The following is a 26,474-nucleotide window of genomic DNA, read 5'->3' as shown; positions in this document are numbered from 1 at the left end:
CCCTCTGTGGAGCTTGGCTTAGGTCTTTGGTCCGGGAAGCTGTGTAAGTTCGAGATACTGCTGCTGCCCAAAGACCTGAGGTCACATGTCAGTTTCCAGAACCTGAAAGGGCAGACAGTGGAAGATCTGCCTGTCATCAGCTTACTGGTCAGGCTCCGAGGTACTTTCAGACTTGCCCAGTCCTGGTGAAGTCGACTTTAGGGGAGACACGAAGAGAAGCTGGCCGGTAAGCTGGCTGCATGGATTGAGGAGAGATGCGAACACATGGATGAGAGATGTTCTGCTACAATGGTGAATACTGGCGTGGAGACAGCTGTAGAGGATACCAGGCTCAAAAGACATTCATGAGACATATTGAAACTCACTGATACAGGCAGAAACATACGGAGTGCCAACGTGGACTTGAGGAAGTTCCTCAATTCTCTTCTCCAATAACGGGTCCAAGGTCCCTGACGTCTGAAAGAGAAGAAATGGCAGAGATGATCAAAACGCTCCTGTTCTTGGAAGAGGTCGTGAGAATCCACACGTCCCAAGGGGCATTCCCAAACCATTCAGACCAAAATTCAACAAGCCCAGGTAAGCCTTTTCCCAGGTTTGGGCCTAGCTAGTGAGCACTTGCCCTTGCCTCCCCTCCACTCAGGCATCCATTTTGAAGGATCAGTACCTGAGCTGCAATGAAGCCATTACGAGAAGAGCAAGCCCCTCCTAGAATCAGAGTTCCTCCAGCTTCACTCTCTGTGAACAACAGTGAACACCTTAAAGGTCAAATAGTCTCGGCTGAAATAGATAAAATTGAATACTTAGCTCACACCTAGAAACGATGTCCTTCCGCTAGATTCAGCAAATGTTGTGTTTATGTCTTCCCTGGGGTGAAGGGAGTGTGGTAAGTGAGGGGAATCATTGACTGAACATGAATCTGTATTAGGCTTCAGTTTTTCAAGACAGTGAAGGTAAATAGTACAAGTCAGAAAGTGAACTGAACTGTAAAAGTCGCCAATGACATTAAAGACACAGCTTATGTGGATCGTCTATCACTTGAGTCAAGCCCCCGGGGGCACTATATCATGGGGGTGCAGACTTGGTTGCGTTAAATGGCTTTAAACTACAGGATCGGATGATTAAGCGTTCTCAACACTGATAGAAAAACACCTGGTTCTCAATAGACTAGCATAACTGCAGCAGGATTCTCCTAGCTAGAATGCCTCTAGGTGCTTTTGGATTCAAACCTAAATGTATATATTTGGTTTGTTTCCTCTTGTATATTCCTAGAGAGGGATGTTACCCCTTGAAATGCCAACATTGGCCAGTAGGTGTCATTGGGATACAGGGCACCACATGCACAAGTGTATCCAAGGTTGGGGGTTATTCCATGTTTCCAAAAGTTATTTCATGGTTCCTGTTGGTTTCGGAGGCTTCAACCTTAAAGAGCTGACATGACCCCTTGAACAGTTTGGGCTGCTAGTTTGCATTCTATCTGTCTAGCTTTTCCGTAGAGCTGACAAAATGTTACCAAAATTGACAAGTCTGGCTTCTAGGTCGATTTAGTGTGTTTCAAAAAATAACTCCATTTTCGTATAACTCCCAAAACATGTAAATGAGTTCTGTTAAACTTCTTAAAGACTGCAAATGGGATATCAACACAATGTCAAAAATACTTGTCTTCGGACAATCCCTCCCACCACGGCTGTATAGAAGCAAAGAGCTATGCAAATATCACATTTCTGTGAAATGTATCTGGATAGTGTTGATTCATCGATTCCCAGTTGGCAGAGAAGAAATGCAACCTGCACTCACTCGATCACATGTACAGAGCAATGGAAACATCCACTCACCCAGCCCTTAGCATAGGACACTGGCCGAAGAGAGGTCTGTTACTCCCAAAGACAGGATGAGGCCTCAGGACACCTGGAAGCAGGAGAATGCAAAGCAGGGAATGGAAACCAGTGCGGGTTCGGACCCCTGGTGATGGAGCAACAAGGGTGAAACTCTGTTTAACTTGGACGCACACTCTCAAGCGGACAGGAGACATGGGTTTGAAGGTGATGTGCTGAGATTTACAAGAGTGCACAGCAGATGCTTGGCTGAGAGAACTCAAAGAATCCAGCACAAAATATCCCCACAGTAAATTCTGAGACCAAGATCCAAGCTGCCAAATTTGAGGTAGCAGAGGCAATGGTCAGTGAGGCATAGAGCTACGGATGATGGCACACGCTGAGTCTCAGGGATCTGGAGTGCATTGTGGGATGTGGTGGGTCGAATCAAGAGAGCAAACCGAACTGTGTACCAATAATAAATCAACCACACTGGTCGCGCGGTTGCGATTACCGATATGTCCCATGGCCACACCCAGTACATCTGCAGGACCAGGGACCAATTGGGAATTTTGCCAATAGAGCACGTGTGGGGCTGAATCAGAGATATCATGCATCTGGTCTGAGGGATCCAGGGGGCCTTGAATTTGAAATCAGAATGAAAAGCCTTAGGATATGCTACATTCATAACCTGGGCTGGGATTATGGTTTGGTTTGAGTCACAGGATGCGCAACAACTCTGTGGTTGCCTTCGTGCACCCGTGCCACAAGGATGAGAGGACAAGGGAGAGTGGTCCAAGTCCACAGCGCGAGAAGAGGAAGCATTCCCTTCAGCACTATCTCCCAAAAGCGGATGCTACATTTTGGATGGCACCGGCACGGTACGGCACCTAGGACAACAAGGAAGGTCTGCGGGATCTTTCCAGCAGGCCCTGATATGTGACATCCATAGATATGCTTCCACTGGTGTTTCTGTAGACAGAGAAGCTCTGGAAAGAACTCATTTCATTGGGACATTCCCGTGGCAATAAAAAGCAGAAGAGCACTCTCAGTTTGCTGTTTTGGAAACACTCCAAAATGACATAGAGAAGAATGCAGAGCTGAGAACTTTTAGAAGCTTCATTTCCACAAGAGGAAGTGTCCTGTGCACTTTCAGAAGTGTGAGATAAGTATAATCAAAATGAAGTTATGCTAATCGAAGTAGAATGGGTTGTTCATCACAACTAATGCAACACCAGCAATTGGAGATATACCAAACAACACACACAGGTACAGGTTATGGCATCAATGCCTAGGAGAAATTGTCCTCACAGAAATCCCATGGAATTGCGTAGAGACAAGAGTCTAAAATTTTCAATTAACAAAGCCCTAGAAGTCTACATTAGATACCTGATATTACCTGACCAGTAGAGATGAAGAAGAACAGTAAAAGAAACAGGAAGTACCATTTTCAGTTCCAAAGATATTGAAGGCGCAAAAGATAAGCTTTCAAACAACTAGTCTGCAAAACGCTATCCAGAACAAGTGTTGAAAATGAAGGTCAGGAAAACACTGAAGAACACCAGTGTCTCAGAATCACAAAAGGCAGAATACCAGAAAAGGGGAAGAGAAAGTCTCAACACGAGCCAAAAATATCAGGAAACTCAATGGTTGTGATAATATCAGGGCTAAAATTCAGTCCTTAGCAGACTAGATAATGCAGAGGGACGCGTGAATGACTGTGAAGACAGGGGAAGAGAAAAACCTCGGTCAGAAGCAGACATAGGAAAGCAAGTGCCAACAAATGGAAACATTGCAGTTGAACCCTGGGTTAAGACAGGGCATGAAAGAATAGAAATCATGAGTCCCAGATGGAAAAGCAAGAGATAAAGAAACAAAAAGTGTCTGAAAATTTATCTGTAGAAAAATCAGACTGAAACTTGCTGAAAGCCAAGAAAGAATCATCTATGCGAATTCAGGAATTACACAGCATCCGAAGGAGGTGGAATCCCAATAGACCTACCAGCAGCTGTATGATTCAAATCAACAAAGTTCACGAATATCCGAGTGATTTAAAATGCACCTGGAGGAAACAACATAGTCACAAGGAAACCTCCAGAGGGGTTTCAGCTGATATCTCGGCAGCAATATTGCAGGACAGGGAGGAGTGCCAGGACACAGACCATATCCTGAATGGCCAAATGCTGCCACCTAGGGTAGCCTATGCCACATGAACACCATTTCAAATAACGGCAGAGCTAGAGAATTCTACAGACCGGCAAATCTTAAAAGAATTCAGCAGTTCAAAAGTTTTTCTAAAAGAAAGGTTGAGAAAACTCCCCTGAATAGAAAAGCAGCAAGATGGAATGGAAAGAAGAAACCATTATTGGAAATGCAAGAAGAGCATGTGTGGCAGAGAAGAAAGAAGAAGAACTTAAGGAGGACATCAAAACCCTAAAGATGGGAGAGGGAAGCAGGAAATCATAGGTGATTGGAAGCACTCTCTTAAGTGAATCAGCTTATTTGACTCTGTTTGAAGCGAAAGGAGAGATGCATGGCCTGACGTGTTTGCAAAACAAGCGAGAAGAAGACCAACAAAGAATCAAACCAACAAACAAGCACCAAAATGGTATGGTTGGCTGACATATACAAAGGGAACCATGATTATTCAAAAGAAAATACTCAAGGTGAGGTCAAGGGTCATTCAGAACGCATCGACCCAGTATCGTGGCTTGCATGTACTCAGCACACTTGTATTCGGAAATCAGAAGCGTGCATTCATATTCGTAAATTTTGATTCATAAGAGCATATCGTGACCTAACACTAATGCCGATTTGGAATCAAATGGATTCCTAGTCCGTGATGTAGACTTGTATGTCTTCCAACAGGATGAAGGAATGCCATATTCTAGGCTACGTAGAGAAGAAATGTAAGAAGCCTATAACAAAGGCAAGTAGCTCTGCCAAAGTGTACTAAGTGCAAAAGAGACTGACAGCAAAGTGCACATTGGGGTTGGTTTCATTTCTTGGAATTTCAGCCCCCATGAATCCAATGGATCCATGTCCTGAGAGTGGGTGTTTCAGCAGAAATCAGGCGACGCATATGTATTCCGGGTGTACGGATATTATAGGAACATAAGTCTCCTTTAGTGGGTCCCTGTGTACTGTGAACTGTTAGAAAGTTTAAAGACGTGTGAAACCATCAACTGAAAAGGGACACACTTCCCTCCATTGGTACGGTGCATAGAGCTCTGAACAAAAGGAAAGAGGGAAGAAGAAAGGCCCATGGGACGCTAGTGGGTAGAATCACATTTACCTTAGGAACCTCTCGTCGGATGCAGCCCCTCCCCCAACACTGACAAGATGCAGCAGCCATTGGGGATGGCAGTTAGCGGTTGGATTCCAGGTGGAATGTTGGTGTTTACCGCGAGGCTTGTTGTGGCTGTTGGATCCTAGGTAACCGGGCAGAGTTCTGTGGGTGGATCTGTGTGATGGAGGGGCTGCCGCCCTCTGTGGAGCTTGGCTTAGGTCTTTGGTCCAGGAAGCTGTGTAAGTTCGAGATACTGCTGCTGCCCAAAGACATGAGGTCACATGTCAGTTTCCAGAACCTGAAAGGGCAGACAGTGGAAGATCAGCCTGTCATCAGCTTACTGGTCAGGCTCCGAGGTACTTTCAGACTTGCCCAGTCCTGGTGAAGTCGACTTTAGGGGAGACACGAAGAGAAGCTGGCCGGTAAGCTGGCTGCACGGATTGAGGAGAGATGCGAACACATGGATGAGAGATGTTCTGCTACAATGGAGAATACTGGCGTGGAGACAGCTGTAGAGGATACCAGGCTCAAAAGACATTCATGAGACATATTGAAACTCACTGATACAGGCACAAACATACGGAGTGCCATCGTGGACTTGAGGAAGTTCCTCAATTCTCTTCTCCAATAACGGGTCCAAGGTCCCTGACGTCTGAAGGAGAAGAAATGGCAGAGATGATCAAAACGCTCCTGTTCTTGGAAGAGGTCGTGAGAATCCACACGTCCCAAGGGGCATTCCCAAGCCATTCAGACCAAAATTCAACAAGCCCAGGTAAGCCTTTTCCCAGGTTTGGGCCTAGCTAGTGAGCACATGCCGTTGCCTCCCCTCCACTCAGGCATCCATTTTGAAGGATCAGTACCTGAGCTGCAATGAAGCCATTACGAGAAGAGCAAGCCCCTCCTAGAATCAGAGTTCCTCCAGCTTCACTCTCTGTGAACAACAGTGAACACCTTAAAGGTCAAATAGTCTCGGCTGAAATAGATAAAATTGAATACTTAGCTCACACCTAGAAACGATGTCCTTCCGCTAGATTCAGCAAATGTTGTGTTTATGTCTTCCCTGGGGTGAAGGGAGTGTGGTAAGTGAGGGGAATCTTTGACTGAACATGAATCTGTATTAGGCTTCAGTTTTTCAAGACAGTGAAGGTAAATAGTACAAGTCAGAAAGTGAACTGAACTGTAAAAGTCGCCAATGACATTAAAGACACAGCTTATGTGGATGGTCTTTCACTTGAGTCAAGCCCCCGGGGGCACTATATCATGGGGGTGCAGACTTGGTTGCGTTAAATGGCTTTAAACTACAGGATCGGATGATTAAGCGTTCTCAACACTGATAGAAAAACACCTGGTTCTCAATAGACTAGCATAACTGCAGCAGGATTCTCCTAGCTAGAATGCCTCTAGGTGCTTTTGGATTCAAACCTAAATGTATATATTTGGTTTGTTTCCTCTTGTATTTTCCTAGAGAGGGATGTTACCCCTTGAAATGCCAACATTGGCCAGTAGGTGTCATTGGGATACAGGGCACCACATGCACAAGTGTATCCAAGGTTGGGGGTTATTCCATGTTTCCAAAAGTTATTTCATGGTTCCTGTTGGTTTCGGAGGCTTCAACCTTAAAGAGCTGACATGACCCCTTGAACAGTTAGGACTGCTAGTTTGCATTCTATCTGTCTAGCTTTTCCGTAGAGCTGACAAAATGTTACCAAAATTGACAAGTCTGGCTTCTAGGTCGATTTAGTGTGTTTCAAAAAATAACTCCATTTTCGTATAACTCCCAAAACATGTAAATGAGTTCTGTTAAACTTCTTAAAGACTGCAAATGGGATATCAACACAATGTCAAAATAGTTGTCTTCGGACAATCCCTCCCACCACGGCTGTATAGAAACAAAGAGCTAAGCAAATATCACATTTCTGTGAAATGTATCTGGATAGTGTTGATTCATCGATGCCCAGTTGGCATAGAAGAAGTGCAACCTGCACTCACTCGCTCCCATGTACAGAGCAATGGAAACATCCACTCACCCAGCCCTTAGCATAGGACACTGGCCGAAGAGAGGTCTGTTACTCCCAAAGACAGGATGAGGCCTCAGGACACCTGGAAGCAGGAGAAGGCAAAGCAGGGAATGGAAACCAGTGCAGGTTCGGACCCCTGGTGATGGAGCAACAAGGGTGAAACTCTGTTTAACTTGGACGCACACTCTCAAGCGGACAGGAGACATGGGTTTGAAGGTGATGTGCTGAGATTTACAAGAGTGCACAGCAGATGCTTGGCTGAGAGAACTCAAAGAAACCAGCGCAAAATATCCCCACAGTTAATTCTGAGACCAAGATCCAAGCTGCCAAATTTGAGGTAGCAGAGGCAATGGCCAGTGAGGCATAGAGCTACGGATGATGGCACACGCTGAGTCTCAGGGATCTGGAGTGCGTTGTGGGATGTGGTTGGTCGAATCAAGAGAGCAAACCGAACTGTGTACCAATAATAAATCAACCACACTGGTCGCGCGGTTGCGATTACCGATATGTCCCATGGCCACACCCAGTACATCTGACGGACCAGGGACCAATTGGGAATTTTGCCAATAGAGCACGTGTGGGGCTGAATCAGAGATATCGTGCATCTGGTCTGAGGGATCCAGGGGGCCTTGAATTTGAAATCAGAATGAAAAGCCTTAGGATATGCTACATTCATAACCTGGGCTGGGATTATGGTTTGGTTTGAGTCACAGGATGCGCAACAACTCTGTGGTTGCCTTCGTGCACCCGTGCCACAAGGATGAGAGGACAAGGGAGAGTGGTCCAAGTCCACAGCGCGAGAAGATGAAGCATTCCCTTCAGCACTATCTCCCAAAAGCGGATGCTACATTTTGGATGGCACCGGCACGGTACGGCACCTAGGACAACAAGGAAGGTCTGCGGGATCATTCCAGCAGGCCCTGATATGTGACATCCATAGATATGCTTCCACTGGTGTTTCTGTAGACAGAGAAGCTCTGGAAAGAACTCATTTCATTGGGACATTCCCGTGGCAATAAAAAGCAGAAGAGCACTCTCAGTTTGCTGTTTTGGAAACACTCCAAAATGACATAGAGAAGAATGCAGAGCTGAGAACTTTTAGAAGCTTCATTTCCACAAGAGGAAGTGTCCTGTGCACTTTCAGAAGTGTGAGATAAGTATAATCAAAATGAAGTTATGCTAATCGAAGTAGTATGGGTTGTTCATCACAACTAATGCAACACCAGCAATTGGAGATATACCAAACAACACACACAGGTACAGGTTATGGCATCAATGCCTAGGAGAAATTGTCCTCACAGAAATCCCATGGAATTGCGTAGAGACAAGAGTCTAAATTTTTCAATTAACAAAGCCCTAGAAGTCTACATTAGATACCTGATATTACCTGACCAGTAGAGATGAAGAAGAACAGTAAAAGAAACAGGAAGTACCATTTTCAGTTCCAAAGATATTGAAGGCGCAAAAGATAAGCTTTCAAACAACTAGTCTGCAAAACGCTATCCAGAACAAGTGTTGAAAATGAAGGTCAGGAAAACACTGAAGAACACCAGTGTCTCAGAATCACAAAAGGCAGAATACCAGAAAAGGGGAAGAGAAAGTCTCAACACGAGCCAAAAATATCAGGAAACTCAATGGTTGTAATAATATCAGGGCTAAAATTCAGTCCTTAGCAGACTAGATAATGCAGAGGGACGCGTGAATGACTGTGAAGACAGGGGAAGAGAAAAACCTCGGTCAGAAGCAGACATAGGAAAGCAAGTGCCAACAAATGAAAACATTGCAGTTGAACCCTGGGTTAAGACAGGGCATGAAAGAATAGAAATCATGAGTCCCAGATGGAAAAGCAAGAGATAAAGAAACAAAAAGTGTCTGAAAATTTATCTGTAGAAAAATCAGACTGAAACTTGCTGAAAGCCAAGAAAGAATCATCTATGCGAATTCAGGAATTACACAGCATCCGAAGGAGGTGGAATCCCAATAGACCTACCAGCAGCTGTATGATTCAAATCAACAAAGTTCACGAATATCCGAGTGATTTAAAATGCACCTGGAGGAAACAACATAGTCACAAGGAAACCTCCAGAGGGGTTTCAGCTGATATCTCGGCAGCAATATTGCAGGACAGGGAGGAGTGCCAGGACGCAGACCATATCCTGAATGGCCAAATGCTGCCACCTAGGGTAGCCTATGCCACATGAACACCATTTCAAATAACGGCAGAGCTAGAGAATTCTACAGACCGGCAAATCTTAAAAGAATTCAGCAGTTCAAAAGTTTTTCTAAAAGAAAGGTTGAGAAAACTCCCCTGAATAGAAAAGCAGCAAGATGGAATGGAAAGAAGAAACCATTATTGGAAATGCAAGAAGAGCATGTGTGGCAGAGAAGAAAGAAGAAGAACTTAAGGAGGACATCAAAACCCTAAAGATGGGAGAGGGAAGCAGGAAATCATAGGTGATTGGAAGCACTCTCTTAAGTGAATCAGCTTATTTGACTCTGTTTGAAGTGAAAGGAGAGATGCATGTCCTGACGTGTTTACAAAACAAGCGAGAAGAAGACCAACAAAGAATCAAACCAACAAACAAGCACCAAAATGGTATGGTTGGCTGACATATACAAAGGGAACCATGATTATTCAAAAGAAAATACTCAAGGTGAGGTCAAGGGTCATTCAGAACGCATCGACCCAGTATCGTGGCTTGCATGTACTCAGCACACTTGTATTCGGAAATCAGAAGCGTGCATTCATATCCGTAAATTTTGATTCATAAGAGCATATCGTGACCTAACACTAATGCCGATTTGGAATCAAATGGATTCCTAGTCCGTGATGTAGACTTGTATGTCTTCCAACAGGATGAAGGAATGCCATATTCTAGGCTACGTAGAGAAGAAATGTAAGAAGCCTATAACAAAGGCAAGTAGCTCTGCCAAAGTGTACTAAGTGCAAAAGAGACCGACAGCAAAGTGCACATTGGGGTTGGTTTCATTTCTTGGAATTTCAGCCCCCATGAATCCAATGGATCCATGTCCTGAGAGTGTGGGTGTTTCAGCAGAAATCAGGCGACGCATATGTATTCCGGGTGTACGGATATTATAGGAACATAAGTCTCCTTTAGTGGGTCCCTGTGTACTGTGAACTGTTAGAAAGTTTAAAGACGTGTGAAACCATCAACTGAAAAGGGACACACTTCCCTCCATTGGTACGGTGCATAGAGCTCTGAACAAAAGGAAAGAGGGAAGAAGAAAGGCCCATGGGACGCTAGTGGGTAGAATCACATTTACCTTAGGAACCTCTCGTCGGATGCAGCCCCTCCCCCAACACTGACAAGATGCAGCAGCCATTGGGGATGGCAGTTAGCGGTTGGATTCCAGGTGGAATGTTGGTGTGTACCGCGAGGCTTGTTGTGGCTGTTGGATCCTAGGTAACCGGGCAGAGTTCTGTGGGTGGATCAGTGTGATGGAGGGGCTGCCGCCCTCTGTGGAGCTTGGCTTAGGTGTTTGGTCCGGGAAGCTGTGTAAGTTCGAGATACTGCTGCTGCCCAAAGACCTGAGTTCACAGGTCAGTTTCCAGAACCTGAAAGGGCAGACAGTGGAAGATCTGCCTGTCATCAGCTTACTGGTCAGGCTCCAAGGTACTTTCAGACTTGCCCAGTCCTGGTGAAGTCGACTTTAGGGGAGACACGAAGAGAAGCTGGCCGGTAAGCTGGCTGCACGGATTGAGGAGAGATGCGAACACATGGATGAGAGATTTTCTGCTACAATGGAGAATACTGGCGTGGAGACAGCTGTAGAGGATACCAGGCTCAAAAGACATTCATGAGACATATTGAAACTCACTGATACAGGCAGAAACATACGGAGTGCCAACGTGGACTTGAGGAAGTTCCTCAATTCTCTTCTCCAATAACGGGTCCAAGGTCCCTGACGTCTGAAGGAGAAGAAATGGCAGAGATGATCAAAACGCTCCTGTTCTTGGAAGAGGTCGTGAGAATCCACACGTCCCAAGGGGCATTCCCAAGCCATTCAGACCAAAATTCAACAAGCCCAGGTAAGCCTTTTCCCAGGTTTGGGCCTAGCTAGTGAGCACTTGCCCTTGCCTCCCCTCCACTCAGGCATCCATTTTGAAGGATCAGTACCTGAGCTGCAATGAAGCCATTACGAGAAGAGCAAGCCCCTCCTAGAATCAGAGTTCCTCCAGCTTCACTCTCTGTGAACAACAGTGAACACCTTAAAGGTCAAATAGTCTCGGCTGAAATAGATAAAATTGAATACTTAGCTCACACCTAGAAACGATGTCCTTCCGCTAGATTCAGCAAATGTTGTGTTTATGTCTTCCCTGGGGTGAAGGGAGTGTGGTAAGTGAGGGGAATCTTTGACTGAACATGAATCTGTATTAGGCTTCAGTTTTTCAAGACAGTGAAGGTAAATAGTACAAGTCAGAAAGTGAACTGAACTGTAAAAGTCGCCAATGACATTAAAGACACAGCTTATGTGGATGGTCTTTCACTTGAGTCAAGCCCCCGGGGGCACTATATCATGGGGGTGCAGACTTGGTTGCGTTAAATGGCTTTAAACTACAGGATCGGATGATTAAGCGTTCTCAACACTGATAGAAAAACACCTGGTTCTCAATAGACTAGCATAACTGCAGCAGGATTCTCCTAGCTAGAATGCCTCTAGGTGCTTTTGGATTCAAACCTAAATGTATATATTTGGTTTGTTTCCTCTTGTATTTTCCTAGAGAGGGATGTTACCCCTTGAAATGCCAACATTGGCCAGTAGGTGTCATTGGGATACAGGGCACCACATGCACAAGTGTATCCAAGGTTGGGGGTTATTCCATGTTTCCAAAAGTTATTTCATGGTTCCTGTTGGTTTCGGAGGCTTCAACCTTAAAGAGCTGACATGACCCCTTGAACAGTTTGGACTGCTAGTTTGCATTCTATCTGTCTAGCTTTTCCGTAGAGCTGACACAATGTTACCAAAATTGACAAGTCTGGCTTCTAGGTCGATTTAGTGTGTTTCAAAAAATAACTCCATTTTCGTATAACTCCCAAAACATGTAAATGAGTTCTGTTAAACTTCTTAAAGACTGCAAATGGGATATCAACACAATGTCAAAATAGTTGTCTTCGGACAATCCCTCCCACCACGGCTGTATAGAAACAAAGAGCTAAGCAAATATCACATTTCTGTGAAATGTATCTGGATAGTGTTGATTCATCGATGCCCAGTTGGCAGAGAAGAAGTGCAACCTGCACTCACTCGCTCCCATGTACAGAGCAATGGAAACATCCACTCACCCAGCCCTTAGCATAGGACACTGGCCGAAGAGAGGTCTGTTACTCCCAAAGACAGGATGAGGCCTCAGGACACCTGGAAGCAGGAGAAGGCAAAGCAGGGAATGGAAACCAGTGCAGGTTCGGACCCCTGGTGATGGAGCAACAAGGGTGAAACTCTGTTTAACTTGGACGCACACTCTCAAGCGGACAGGAGACATGGGTTTGAAGGTGATGTGCTGAGATTTACAAGAGTGCACAGCAGATGCTTGGCTGAGAGAACTCAAAGAAACCAGCGCAAAATATCCCCACAGTTAATTCTGAGACCAAGATCCAAGCTGCCAAATTTGAGGTAGCAGAGGCAATGATCAGTGAGGCATAGAGCTATGGATGATGGCACACGCTGAGTCTCAGGGATCTGGAGTGCGTTGTGGGATTTGGTGGGTCGAATCAAGAGAGCAAACCGAACTGTGTACCAATAATAAATCAACCACACTGGTCGCGCGGTTGCGATTACCGATATGTCCCATGGCCACACCCAGTACATCTGCAGGACCAGGGACCAATTGGGAATTTTGCCAATAGAGCACGTGTGGGGCTGAATCAGAGATATCGTGCATCTGGTCTGAGGGATCCAGGGGGCCTTGAATTTGAAATCAGAATGAAAAGCCTTAGGATATGCTACATTCATAACCTGGGCTGGGATTATGGTTTGGTTTGAGTCACAGGATGCGCAACAACTCTGTGGTTGCCTTCGTGCACCCGTGCCACAAGGATGAGAGGACAAGGGAGAGTGGTCCAAGTCCACAGCGCGAGAAGAGGAAGCATTCCCTTCAGCACTATCTCCCAAAAGCGGATGCTACATTTTGGATGGCACCGGCACGGTACGGCACCTAGGACAACAAGGAAGGTCTGCGGGATCATTCCAGCAGGCCCTGATATGTGACATCCATAGATATGCTTCCACTGGTGTTTCTGTAGACAGAGAAGCTCTGGAAAGAACTCATTTCATTGGGACATTCCCGTGGCAATAAAAAGCAGAAGAGCACTCTCAGTTTGCTGTTTTGGAAACACTCCAAAATGACATAGAGAAGAATGCAGAGCTGAGAACTTTTAGAAGCTTCATTTCCACAAGAGGAAGTGTCCTGTGCACTTTCAGAAGTGTGAGATAAGTATAATCAAAATGAAGTTATGCTAATCGAAGTAGAATGGGTTGTTCATCACAACTAATGCAACACCAGCAATTGGAGATATACCAAACAACACACACAGGTACAGGTTATGGCATCAATGCCTAGGAGAAATTGTCCTCACAGAAATCCCATGGAATTGCGTAGAGACAAGAGTCTAAAATTTTCAATTAACAAAGCCCTAGAAGTCTACATTAGATACCTGATATTACCTGACCAGTAGAGATGAAGAAGAACAGTAAAAGAAACAGGAAGTACCATTTTCAGTTCCAAAGATATTGAAGGCGCAAAAGATAAGCTTTCAAACAACTAGTCTGCAAAACGCTATCCAGAACAAGTGTTGAAAATGAAGGTCAGGAAAACACTGAAGAACACCAGTGTCTCAGAATCACAAAAGGCAGAATACCAGAAAAGGGGAAGAGAAAGTCTCAACACGAGCCAAAAATATCAGGAAACTCAATGGTTGTGATAATATCAGGGCTAAAATTCAGTCCTTAGCAGACTAGATAATGCAGAGGGACGCGTGAATGACTCTGAAGACAGGGGAAGAGAAAAACCTCGGTCAGAAGCAGACATAGGAAAGAAAGTGCCAACAAATGGAAACATTGCAGTTGAACCCTGGGTTAAGACAGGGCATGAAAGAATAGAAATCATGAGTCCCAGATGGAAAAGCAAGAGATAAAGAAACAAAAAGTGTCTGAAAATTTATCTGTAGAAAAATCAGACTGAAACTTGCTGAAAGCCAAGAAAGAATCATCTATGCGAATTCAGGAATTACACAGCATCCGAAGGAGGTGGAATCCCAATAGACCTACCAGCAGCTGTATGATTCAAATCAACAAAGTTCACGAATATCCGAGTGATTTAAAATGCACCTGGAGGAAACAACATAGTCACAAGGAAACCTCCAGAGGGGTTTCAGCTGATATCTCGGCAGCAATATTGCAGGACAGGGAGGAGTGCCAGGACACAGACCATATCCTGAATGGCCAAATGCTGCCACCTAGGGTAGCCTATGCCACATGAACACCATTTCAAATAACGGCAGAGCTAGAGAATTCTACAGACCGGCAAATCTTAAAAGAATTCAGCAGTTCAAAAGTTTTTCTAAAAGAAAGGTTGAGAAAACTCCCCTGAATAGAAAAGCAGCAAGATGGAATGGAAAGAAGAAACCATTATTGGAAATGCAAGAAGAGCATGTGTGGCAGAGAAGAAAGAAGAAGAACTTAAGGAGGACATCAAAACCCTAAAGATGGGAGAGGGAAGCAGGAAATCATAGGTGATTGGAAGCACTCTCTTAAGTGAATCAGCTTATTTGACTCTGTTTGAAGCGAAAGGAGAGATGCATGTCCTGACGTGTTTGCAAAACAAGCGAGAAGAAGACCAACAAAGAATCAAACCAACAAACAAGCACCAAAATGGTATGGTTGGCTGACATATACAAAGGGAACCATGATTATTCAAAAGAAAATACTCAAGGTGAGGTCAAGGGTCATTCAGAACGCATCGACCCAGTATCGTGGCTTGCATGTACTCAGCACACTTGTATTCGGAAATCAGAAACGTGCATTCATATTCGTAAATTTTGATTCATAAGAGCATATCGTGACCTAACACTAATGCCGATTTGGAATCAAATGGATTCCTAGTCCGTGATGTAGACTTGTATGTCTTCCAACAGGATGAAGGAATGCCATATTCTAGGCTACGTAGAGAAGAAATGTAAGAAGCCTATAACAAAGGCAAGTAGCTCTGCCAAAGTGTACTAAGTGCAAAAGAGACCGACAGCAAAGTGCACATTGGGGTTGGTTTCATTTCTTGGAATTTCAGCCCCCATGAATCCAATGGATCCATGTCCTGAGAGTGGGTGTTTCAGCAGAAATCTGGCGACGCATATGTATTCCGGGTGTACGGATATTATAGGAACATAAGTCTCCTTTAGTGGGTCCCTGTGTACTGTGAACTGTTAGAAAGTTTAAAGACGTGTGAAACCATCAACTGAAAAGGGACACACTTCCCTCCATTGGTACGGTGCATAGAGCTCTGAACAAAAGGAAAGAGGGAAGAAGAAAGGCCCATGGGACGCTAGTGGGTAGAATCACATTTACCTTAGGAACCTCTCGTCGGATGCAGCCCCTCCCCCAACACTGACAAGATGCAGCAGCCATTGGGGATGGCAGTTAGCGGTTGGATTCCAGGTGGAATGTTGGTGTTTACCGCGAGGCTTGTTGTGGCTGTTGGATCCTAGGTAACCGGGCAGAGTTCTGTGGGTGGATCTGTGTGATGGAGGGGCTGCCGCCCTCTGTGGAGCTTGGCTTAGGTCTTTGGTCCAGGAAGCTGTGTAAGTTCGAGATACTGCTGCTGCCCAAAGACATGAGGTCACATGTCAGTTTCCAGAACCTGAAAGGGCAGACAGTGGAAGATCAGCCTGTCATCAGCTTACTGGTCAGGCTCCGAGGTACTTTCAGACTTGCCCAGTCCTGGTGAAGTCGACTTTAGGGGAGACACGAAGAGAAGCTGGCCGGTAAGCTGGCTGCACGGATTGAGGAGAGATGCGAACACATGGATGAGAGATGTTCTGCTTCAATGGAGAATACTGGCGTGGAGACAGCTGTAGAGGATACCAGGCTCAAAAGACATTCATGAGACATATTGAAACTCACTGATACAGGCACAAACATACGGAGTGCCATCGTGGACTTGAGGAAGTTCCTCAATTCTCTTCTCCAATAACGGGTCCAAGGTCCCTGACGTCTGAAGGAGAAGAAATGGCAGAGATGATCAAAACGCTCCTGTTCTTGGAAGAGGTCGTGAGAATCCACACGTCCCAAGGGGCATTCCCAAGCCATTCAGACCAAAATTCAACAAGCCCAGGTAAGCCTTTTCCCAGGTTTGGGCCTAGCTAGTGAGCACCTGCCGTTGCCTCCCCTCCACTCAGGCATCCATTTTGAAGGATCAGTACCTGAGCTGCAATGAAGCCATTACGAGAAGAGCAAGCCCCTCCTAGAATCAGAGTTCCTCCAGCTTCACTCTCTGTGAACAACAGTGAACACCTTAAAGGTCAAATAGTCTCGGCTGAAATAGATAAAATTGAATACTTAGCTCACACCTAGAAACGATGTCCTTCCGCTAGATTCAGCAAATGTTGTGTTTATGTCTTCCCTGGGGTGAAGGGAGTGTGGTAAGTGAGGGGAATCTTTGACTGAACATGAATCTGTATTAGGCTTCAGTTTTTCAAGACAGTGAAGGTAAATAGTACAAGTCAGAAAGTGAACTGAACTGTAAAAGTCGCCAATGACATTAAAGACACAGCTTATGTAAATCGTCTTTCACTTGAGTCAAGCCCCCGGGGGCACTATATCATGGGGGTGCAGACTTGGTTGCGTTAAATGGCTTTAAACTACAGGATCGGATGATTAAGCGTTCTCAACACTGATAGAAAAACACCTGGTTCTCAATAGACTAGCATAACTGCAGCAGGATTCTCCTAGCTAGAATGCCTCTAGGTGCTTTTGGATTCAAACCTAAATGTATATATTTGGTTTGTTTCCTCTTGTATTTTCCTAGAGAGGGATGTTACCCCTTGAAATGCCAACATTGGCCAGTAGGTGTCATTGGGATACAGGGCACCACATGCACAAGTGTATCCAAGGTTGGGGGTTATTCCATGTTTCCAAAAGTTATTTCATGGTTCCTGTTGGTTTCGGAGGCTTCAACCTTAAAGAGCTGACATGACCCCTTGAACAGTTAGGACTGCTAGTTTGCATTCTATCTGTCTAGCTTTTCCGTAGAGCTGACAAAATGTTACCAAAATTGACAAGTCTGGCTTCTAGGTCGATTTAGTGTGTTTCAAAAAATAACTCCATTTTCGTATAACTCCCAAAACATGTAAATGAGTTCTATTAAACTTCTTAAAGACTGCAAATGGGATATCAACACAATGTCAAAATAGTTGTCTTCGGACAATCCCTCCCACCACGGCTGTATAGAAACAAAGAGCTAATCAAATATCACATTTCTGTGAAATGTATCTGGATAGTGTTGATTCATCGATGCCCAGTTTGCAGAGAAGAAGTGCAACCTGCACTCACTCGCTCCCATGTACAGAGCAATGGAAACATCCACTCACCCAGCCCTTAGCATAGGACACTGGCCGAAGAGAGGTCTGTTACTCCCAAAGACAGGATGAGGCCTCAGGACACCTGGAAGCAGGAGAAGGCAAAGCAGGGAATGGAAACCAGTGCAGGTTCGGACCCCTGGTGATGGAGCAACAAGGGTGAAACTCTGTTTAACTTGGACGCACACTCTCAAGCGGACAGGAGACATGGGTTTGAAGGTGATGTGCTGAGATTTACAAGAGTGCACAGCAGATGCTTAGCTGAGAGAACTCAAAGAAACCAGCGCAAAATATCCCCACAGTTAATTCTGAGACCAAGATCCCAGCTGCCAAATTTGAGGTAGCAGAGGCAATGGCCAGTGAGGCATAGAGCTACGGATGATGGCACACGCTGAGTCTCAGGGATCTGGAGTGCGTTGTGGGATGTGGTGGGTCGAATCAAGAGAGCAAACCGAACTGTGTACCAATAATAAATCAACCACACTGGTCGCGCGGTTGCGATTACCGATATGTCCCATGGCCACACCCAGTACATCTGACGGACCAGGGACCAATTGGGAATTTTGCCAATAGAGCACGTGTGGGGCTGAATCAGAGATATCGTGCATCTGGTCTGAGGGATCCAGGGGGCCTTGAATTTGAAATCAGAATGAAAAGCCTTAGGATATGCTACATTCATAACCTGGGCTGGGATTATGGTTTGGTTTGAGTCACAGGATGCGCAACAACTCTGTGGTTGCCTTCGTGCACCCGTGCCACAAGGATGAGAGGACAAGGGAGAGTGGTCCAAGTCCACAGCGCGAGAAGATGAAGCATTCCCTTCAGCACTATCTCCCAAAAGCGGATGCTACATTTTGGATGGCACCGGCACGGTACGGCACCTAGGACAACAAGGAAGGTCTGCGGGATCATTCCAGCAGGCCCTGATATGTGACATCCATAGATATGCTTCCACAGGTGTTTCTGTAGACAGAGAAGCTCTGGAAAGAACTCATTTCATTGGGACATTCCCGTGGCAATAAAAAGCAGAAGAGCACTCTCAGTTTGCTGTTTTGGAAACACTCCAAAATGACATAGAGAAGAATGCAGAGCTGAGAACTTTTAGAAGCTTCATTTCCACAAGAGGAAGTGTCCTGTGCACTTTCAGAAGTGTGAGATAAGTATAATCAAAATGAAGTTATGCTAATCGAAGTAGTATGGGTTGTTCATCACAACTAATGCAACACCAGCAATTGGAGATATACCAAACAACACACACAGGTACAGGTTATGGCATCAATGCCTAGGAGAAATTGTCCTCACAGAAATCCCATGGAATTGCGTAGAGACAAGAGTCTAAATTTTTCAATTAACAAAGCCCTAGAAGTCTACATTAGATACCTGATATTACCTGACCAGTAGAGATGAAGAAGAACAGTAAAAGAAACAGGAAGTACCATTTTCAGTTCCAAAGATATTGAAGGCGCAAAAGATAAGCTTTCAAACAACTAGTCTGCAAAACGCTATCCAGAACAAGTGTTGAAAATGAAGGTCAGGAAAACACTGAAGAACACCAGTGTCTCAGAATCACAAAAGGCAGAATACCAGAAAAGGGGAAGAGAAAGTCTCAACACGAGCCAAAAATATCAGGAAACTCAATGGTTGTGATAATATCAGGGCTAAAATTCAGTCCTTAGCAGACTAGATAATGCAGAGGGACGCGTGAATGACTGTGAAGACAGGGGAAGAGAAAAACCTCGGTCAGAAGCAGACATAGGAAAGCAAGTGCCAACAAATGAAAACATTGCAGTTGAACCCTGGGTTAAGACAGGGCATGAAAGAATAGAAATCATGAGTCCCAGATGGAAAAGCAAGAGATAAAGAAACAAAAAGTGTCTGAAAATTTATCTGTAGAAAAATCAGACTGAAACTTGCTGAAAGCCAAGAAAGAATCATCTATGCGAATTCAGGAATTACACAGCATCCGAAGGAGGTGGAATCCCAATAGACCTACCAGCAGCTGTATGATTCAAATCAACAAAGTTCACGAATATCCGAGTGATTTAAAATGCACCTGGAGGAAACAACATAGTCACAAGGAAACCTCCAGAGGGGTTTCAGCTGATATCTCGGCAGCAATATTGCAGGACAGGGAGGAGTGCCAGGACACAGACCATATCCTGAATGGCCAAATGCTGCCACCTAGGGTAGCCTATGCCACATGAACACCATTTCAAATAACGGCAGAGCTAGAGAATTCTACAGACCGGCAAATCTTAAAAGAATTCAGCAGTTCAAAAGTTTTTCTAAAAGAAAGGTTGAGAAAACTCCCCTGAATAGAAAAGCAGCAAGATGGAATGGAAAGAAGAAACCATTATTGGAAATGCAAGAAGAGCATGTGTGGCAGAGAAGAAAGAAGAAGAACTTAAGGAGGACATCAAAACCCTAAAGATGGGAGAGGGAAGCAGGAAATCATAGGTGATTGGAAGCACTCTCTTAAGTGAATCAGCTTATTTGACTCTGTTTGAAGTGAAAGGAGAGATGCATGTCCTGACGTGTTTGCAAAACAAGCGAGAAGAAGACCAACAAAGAATCAAACCAACAAACAAGCACCAAAATGGTATGGTTGGCTGACATATACAAAGGGAACCATGATTATTCAAAAGAAAATACTCAAGGTGAGGTCAAGGGTCATTCAGAACGCATCGACCCAGTATCGTGGCTTGCATGTACTCAGCACACTTGTATTCGGAAATCAGAAGCGTGCATTCATATCCGTAAATTTTGATTCATAAGAGCATATCGTGACCTAACACTAATGCCGATTTGGAATCAAATGGATTCCTAGTCCGTGATGTAGACTTGTATGTCTTCCAACAGGATGAAGGAATGCCATATTCTAGGCTACGTAGAGAAGAAATGTAAGAAGCCTATAACAAAGGCAAGTAGCTCTGCCAAAGTGTACTAAGTGCAAAAGAGACCGACAGCAAAGTGCACATTGGGGTTGGTTTCATTTCTTGGAATTTCAGCCCCCATGAATCCAATGGATCCATGTCCTGAGAGTGTGGGTGTTTCAGCAGAAATCAGGCGACGCATATGTATTCCGGGTGTACGGATATTATAGGAACATAAGTCTCCTTTAGTGGGTCCCTGTGTACTGTGAACTGTTAGAAAGTTTAAAGACGTGTGAAACCATCAACTGAAAAGGGACACACTTCCCTCCATTGGTACGGTGCATAGAGCTCTGAACAAAAGGAAAGAGGGAAGAAGAAAGGCCCATGGGACGCTAGTGGGTAGAATCACATTTACCTTAGGAACCTCTCGTCGGATGCAGCCCCTCCCCCAACACTGACAAGATGCAGCAGCCATTGGGGATGGCAGTTAGCGGTTGGATTCCAGGTGGAATGTTGGTGTTTACCGCGAGGCTTGTTGTGGCTGTTGGATCCTAGGTAACCGGGCAGAGTTCTGTGGGTGGATCAGTGTGATGGAGGGGCTGCCGCCCTCTGTGGAGCTTGGCTTAGGTCTTTGGTCCGGGAAGCTGTGTAAGTTCGAGATACTGCTGCTGCCCAAATACCTGAGGTCACAGGTCAGTTTCCAGAACCTGAAAGGGCAGACAGTGGAAGATCTGCCTGTCATCAGCTTACTGGTCAGGCTCCGAGGTACTTTCAGACTTGCCCAGTCCTGGTGAAGTCGACTTTAGGGGAGACACGAAGAGAAGCTGGCCGGTAAGCTGGCTGCACGGATTGAGGAGAGATGCGAACACATGGATGAGAGATGTTCTGCTACAATGGAGAATACTGGCGTGGAGACAGCTGTAGAGGATACCAGGCTCAAAAGACATTCATGAGACATATTGAAACTCACTGATACAGGCAGAAACATACGGAGTGCCAACGTGGACTTGAGGAAGTTCCTCAATTCTCTTCTCCAATAACGGGTCCAAGGTCCCTGACGTCTGAAGGAGAAGAAATGGCAGAGATGATCAAAACGCTCCTGTTCTTGGAAGAGGTCGTGAGAATCCACACGTCCCAAGGGGCATTCCCAAGCCATTCAGACCAAAATTCAACAAGCCCAGGTAAGCCTTTTCCCAGGTTTGGGCCTAGCTAGTGAGCACTTGCCCTTGCCTCCCCTCCACTCAGGCATCCATTTTGAAGGATCAGTACCTGAGCTGCAATGAAGCCATTACGAGAAGAGCAAGCCCCTCCTAGAATCAGAGTTCCTCCAGCTTCACTCTCTGTGAACAACAGTGAACACCTTAAAGGTCAAATAGTCTCGGCTGAAATAGATAAAATTGAATACTTAGCTCACACCTAGAAACGATGTCCTTCCGCTAGATTCAGCAAATGTTGTGTTTATGTCTTCCCTGGGGTGAAGGGAGTGTGGTAAGTGAGGGGAATCTTTGACTGAACATGAATCTGTATTAGGCTTCAGTTTTTCAAGACAGTGAAGGTAAATAGTACAAGTCAGAAAGTGAACTGAACTGTAAAAGTCGCCAATGACATTAAAGACACAGCTTATGTAAATCGTCTTTCACTTGAGTCAAGCCCCCGGGGGCACTATATCATGGGGGTGCAGACTTGGTTGCGTTAAATGGCTTTAAACTACAGGATCGGATGATTAAGCGTTCTCAACACTGATAGAAAAACACCTGGTTCTCAATAGACTAGCATAACTGCAGCAGGATTCTCCTAGCTAGAATGCCTCTAGGTGCTTTTGGATTCAAACCTAAATGTATATATTTGGTTTGTTTCCTCTTGTATTTTCCTAGAGAGGGATGTTACCCCTTGAAATGCCAACATTGGCCAGTAGGTGTCATTGGGATACAGGGCACCACATGCACAAGTGTATCCAAGGTTGGGGGTTATTCCATGTTTCCAAAAGTTATTTCATGGTTCCTGTTGGTTTCGGAGGCTTCAACCTTAAAGAGCTGACATGACCCCTTGAACAGTTTGGACTGCTAGTTTGCATTCTATCTGTCTAGCTTTTCCGTAGAGCTGACACAATGTTACCAAAATTGACAAGTCTGGCTTCTAGGTCGATTTAGTGTGTTTCAAAAAATAACTCCATTTTCGTATAACTCCCAAAACATGTAAATGAGTTCTGTTAAACTTCTTAAAGACTGCAAATGGGATATCAACACAATGTCAAAATAGTTGTCTTCGGACAATCCCTCCCACCACGGCTGTATAGAAACAAAGAGCTAAGCAAATATCACATTTCTGTGAAATGTATCTGGATAGTGTTGATTCATCGATGCCCAGTTGGCAGAGAAGAAGTGCAACCTGCACTCACTCGCTCCCATGTACAGAGCAATGGAAACATCCACTCACCCAGCCCTTAGCATAGGACACTGGCCGAAGAGAGGTCTGTTACTCCCAAAGACAGGATGAGGCCTCAGGACACCTGGAAGCAGGAGAAGGCAAAGCAGGGAATGGAAACCAGTGCAGGTTCGGACCCCTGGTGATGGAGCAACAAGGGTGAAACTCTGTTTAACTTGGACGCACACTCTCAAGCGGACAGGAGACATGGGTTTGAAGGTGATGTGCTGAGATTTACAAGAGTGCACAGCAGATGCTTGGCTGAGAGAACTCGAAGAAACCAGCGCAAAATATCCCCACAGTTAATTCTGAGACCAAGATCCAAGCTGCCAAATTTGAGGTAGCAGAGGCAATGATCAGTGAGGCATAGAGCTACGGATGATGGCACACGCTGAGTCTCAGGGATCTGGAGTGCGTTGTGGGATTTGGTGGGTCGAATCAAGAGAGCAAACCGAACTGTGTACCAATAATAAATCAACCACACTGGTCGCGCGGTTGCGATTACCGATATGTCCCATGGCCACACCCAGTACATCTGCAGGACCAGGGACCAATTGGGAATTTTGCCAATAGAGCACGTGTGGGGCTGAATCAGAGATATCGTGCATCTGGTCTGAGGGATCCAGGGGGCCTTGAATTTGAAATCAGAATGAAAAGCCTTAGGATATGCTACATTCATAACCTGGGCTGGGATTATGGTTTGGTTTGAGTCACAGGATGCGCAACAACTCTGTGGTTGCCTTCGTGCACCCGTGCCACAAGGATGAGAGGACAAGGAAGAGTGGTCCAAGTCCACAGCGCGAGAAGAGGAAGCATTCCCTTCAGCACTATCTCCCAAAGCGGATGCTACATTTTGGATGGCACCGGCACGGTACGGCACCTAGGACAACAAGGAAGGTCTGCGGGATCATTCTAGCAGGCCCTGATATGTGACATCCATAGATATGCTTCCACTGGTGTTTCTGTAGACAGAGAAGCTCTGGAAAGAACTCATTTCATTGGGACATTCCCGTGGCAATAAAAAGCAGAAGAGCACTCTCAGTTTGCTGTTTTGGAAACACTCCAAAATGACATAGAGAAGAATGCAGAGCTGAGAACTTTTAGAAGCTTCATTTCCACAAGAGGAAGTGTCCTGTGCACTTTCAGAAGTGTGAGATAAGTATAATCAAAATGAAGTTATGCTAATCGAAGTAGAATGGGTTGTTCATCACAACTAATGCAACACCAGCAATTGGAGATATACCAAACAACACACACAGGTACAGGTTATGGCATCAATGCCTAGGAGAAATTGTCCTCACAGAAATCCCATGGAATTGCGTAGAGACAAGAGTCTAAAATTTTCAATTAACAAAGCCCTAGAAGTCTACATTAGATACCTGATATTACCTGACCAGTAGAGATGAAGAAGAACAGTAAAAGAAACAGGAAGTACCATTTTCAGTTCCAAAGATATTGAAGGCGCAAAAGATAAGCTTTCAAACAACTAGTCTGCAAAACGCTATCCAGAACAAGTGTTGAAAATGAAGGTCAGGAAAACACTGAAGAACACCAGTGTCTCAGAATCACAAAAGGCAGAATACCAGAAAAGGGGAAGAGAAAGTCTCAACACGAGCCAAAAATATCAGGAAACTCAATGGTTGTGATAATATCAGGGCTAAAATTCAGTCCTTAGCAGACTAGATAATGCAGAGGGACGCGTGAATGACTGTGAAGACAGGGGAAGAGAAAAACCTCGGTCAGAAGCAGACATAGGAAAGCAAGTGCCAACAAATGAAAACATTGCAGTTGAACCCTGGGTTAAGACAGGGCATGAAAGAATAGAAATCATGAGTCCCAGATGGAAAAGCAAGAGATAAAGAAACAAAAAGTGTCTGAAAATTTATCTGTAGAAAAATCAGACTGAAACTTGCTGAAAGCCAAGAAAGAATCATCTATGCGAATTCAGGAATTACACAGCATCCGAAGGAGGTGGAATCCCAATAGACCTACCAGCAGCTGTATGATTCAAATCAACAAAGTTCACGAATATCCGAGTGATTTAAAATGCACCTGGAGGAAACAACATAGTCACAAGGAAACCTCCAGAGGGGTTTCAGCTGATATCTCGGCAGCAATATTGCAGGACAGGGAGGAGTGCCAGGACACAGACCATATCCTGAATGGCCAAATGCTGCCACCTAGGGTAGCCTATGCCACATGAACACCATTTCAAATAACGGCAGAGCTAGAGAATTCTACAGACCGGCAAATCTTAAAAGAATTCAGCAGTTCAAAAGTTTTTCTAAAAGAAAGGTTGAGAAAACTCCCCTGAATAGAAAAGCAGCAAGATGGAATGGAAAGAAGAAACCATTATTGGAAATGCAAGAAGAGCATGTGTGGCAGAGAAGAAAGAAGAAGAACTTAAGGAGGACATCAAAACCCTAAAGATGGGAGAGGGAAGCAGGAAATCATAGGTGATTGGAAGCACTCTCTTAAGTGAATCAGCTTATTTGACTCTGTTTGAAGTGAAAGGAGAGATGCATGTCCTGACGTGTTTGCAAAACAAGCGAGAAGAAGACCAACAAAGAATCAAACCAACAAACAAGCACCAAAATGGTATGGTTGGCTGACATATACAAAGGGAACCATGATTATTCAAAAGAAAATACTCAAGGTGAGGTCAAGGGTCATTCAGAACGCATCGACCCAGTATCGTGGCTTGCATGTACTCAGCACACTTGTATTCGGAAATCAGAAGCGTGCATTCATATCCGTAAATTTTGATTCATAAGAGCATATCGTGACCTAACACTAATGCCGATTTGGAATCAAATGGATTCCTAGTCCGTGATGTAGACTTGTATGTCTTCCAACAGGATGAAGGAATGCCATATTCTAGGCTACGTAGAGAAGAAATGTAAGAAGCCTATAACAAAGGCAAGTAGCTCTGCCAAAGTGTACTAAGTGCAAAAGAGACCGACAGCAAAGTGCACATTGGGGTTGGTTTCATTTCTTGGAATTTCAGCCCCCATGAATCCAATGGATCCATGTCCTGAGAGTGTGGGTGTTTCAGCAGAAATCAGGCGACGCATATGTATTCCGGGTGTACGGATATTATAGGAACATAAGTCTCCTTTAGTGGGTCCCTGTGTACTGTGAACTGTTAGAAAGTTTAAAGACGTGTGAAACCATCAACTGAAAAGGGACACACTTCCCTCCATTGGTACGGTGCATAGAGCTCTGAACAAAAGGAAAGAGGGAAGAAGAAAGGCCCATGGGACGCTAGTGGGTAGAATCACATTTACCTTAGGAACCTCTCGTCGGATGCAGCCCCTCCCCCAACACTGACAAGATGCAGCAGCCATTGGGGATGGCAGTTAGCGGTTGGATTCCAGGTGGAATGTTGGTGTTTACCGCGAGGCTTGTTGTGGCTGTTGGATCCTAGGTAACCGGGCAGAGTTCTGTGGGTGGATCAGTGTGATGGAGGG

General features: G+C 45.0%; 3 long non-coding RNA genes across 5 annotated transcripts; all 3 read right to left on the bottom strand.

Annotated features, from left to right (window-relative positions):
- Positions 1-26: 26 nt before the first annotated feature.
- On the bottom strand, positions 27-5,265 carry LOC140695322 (uncharacterized). Of its 2 annotated transcripts, XR_012071036.1 has the most exons (4): positions 5,107-5,265; positions 665-735; positions 366-456; positions 27-235 (listed from the first exon to the last, which is right to left on the bottom strand). It is a non-coding gene; the product is annotated as an uncharacterized lncRNA (long non-coding RNA). The 2 variants fall into 2 exon arrangements; XR_012071035.1 differs by lacking the exon at positions 5,107-5,265 and having other exon boundaries at positions 665-895.
- A 10,559-nt stretch (positions 5,266-15,824) lies between these two features.
- LOC140695319 (uncharacterized) lies at positions 15,825-16,799 on the bottom strand. The gene is made up of 3 exons (XR_012071030.1): positions 16,553-16,799; positions 16,254-16,344; positions 15,825-15,990 (listed from the first exon to the last, which is right to left on the bottom strand). It is a non-coding gene; the product is annotated as an uncharacterized lncRNA (long non-coding RNA).
- Positions 16,800-21,272: 4,473 nt separating this feature from the next.
- LOC140695324 (uncharacterized) lies at positions 21,273-26,464 on the bottom strand. Of its 2 annotated transcripts, none has more exons than XR_012071039.1 (4): positions 26,292-26,464; positions 21,850-21,920; positions 21,571-21,641; positions 21,273-21,468 (listed from the first exon to the last, which is right to left on the bottom strand). It is a non-coding gene; the product is annotated as an uncharacterized lncRNA (long non-coding RNA). The 2 variants fall into 2 exon arrangements; XR_012071040.1 differs by having other exon boundaries at positions 21,283-21,420.
- Positions 26,465-26,474: the final 10 nt, after the last annotated feature.

The sequence above is a fragment of the Vicugna pacos genome, unplaced genomic scaffold (assembly GCF_048564905.1).
Source record: "Vicugna pacos unplaced genomic scaffold, VicPac4 scaffold_195, whole genome shotgun sequence".
Lineage (NCBI taxonomy): Eukaryota > Metazoa > Chordata > Mammalia > Artiodactyla > Camelidae > Vicugna > Vicugna pacos.
The sequence above is the reverse complement of the archived record's forward strand: the minus strand, read 5'-3'. Positions and strand labels throughout refer to the sequence as shown.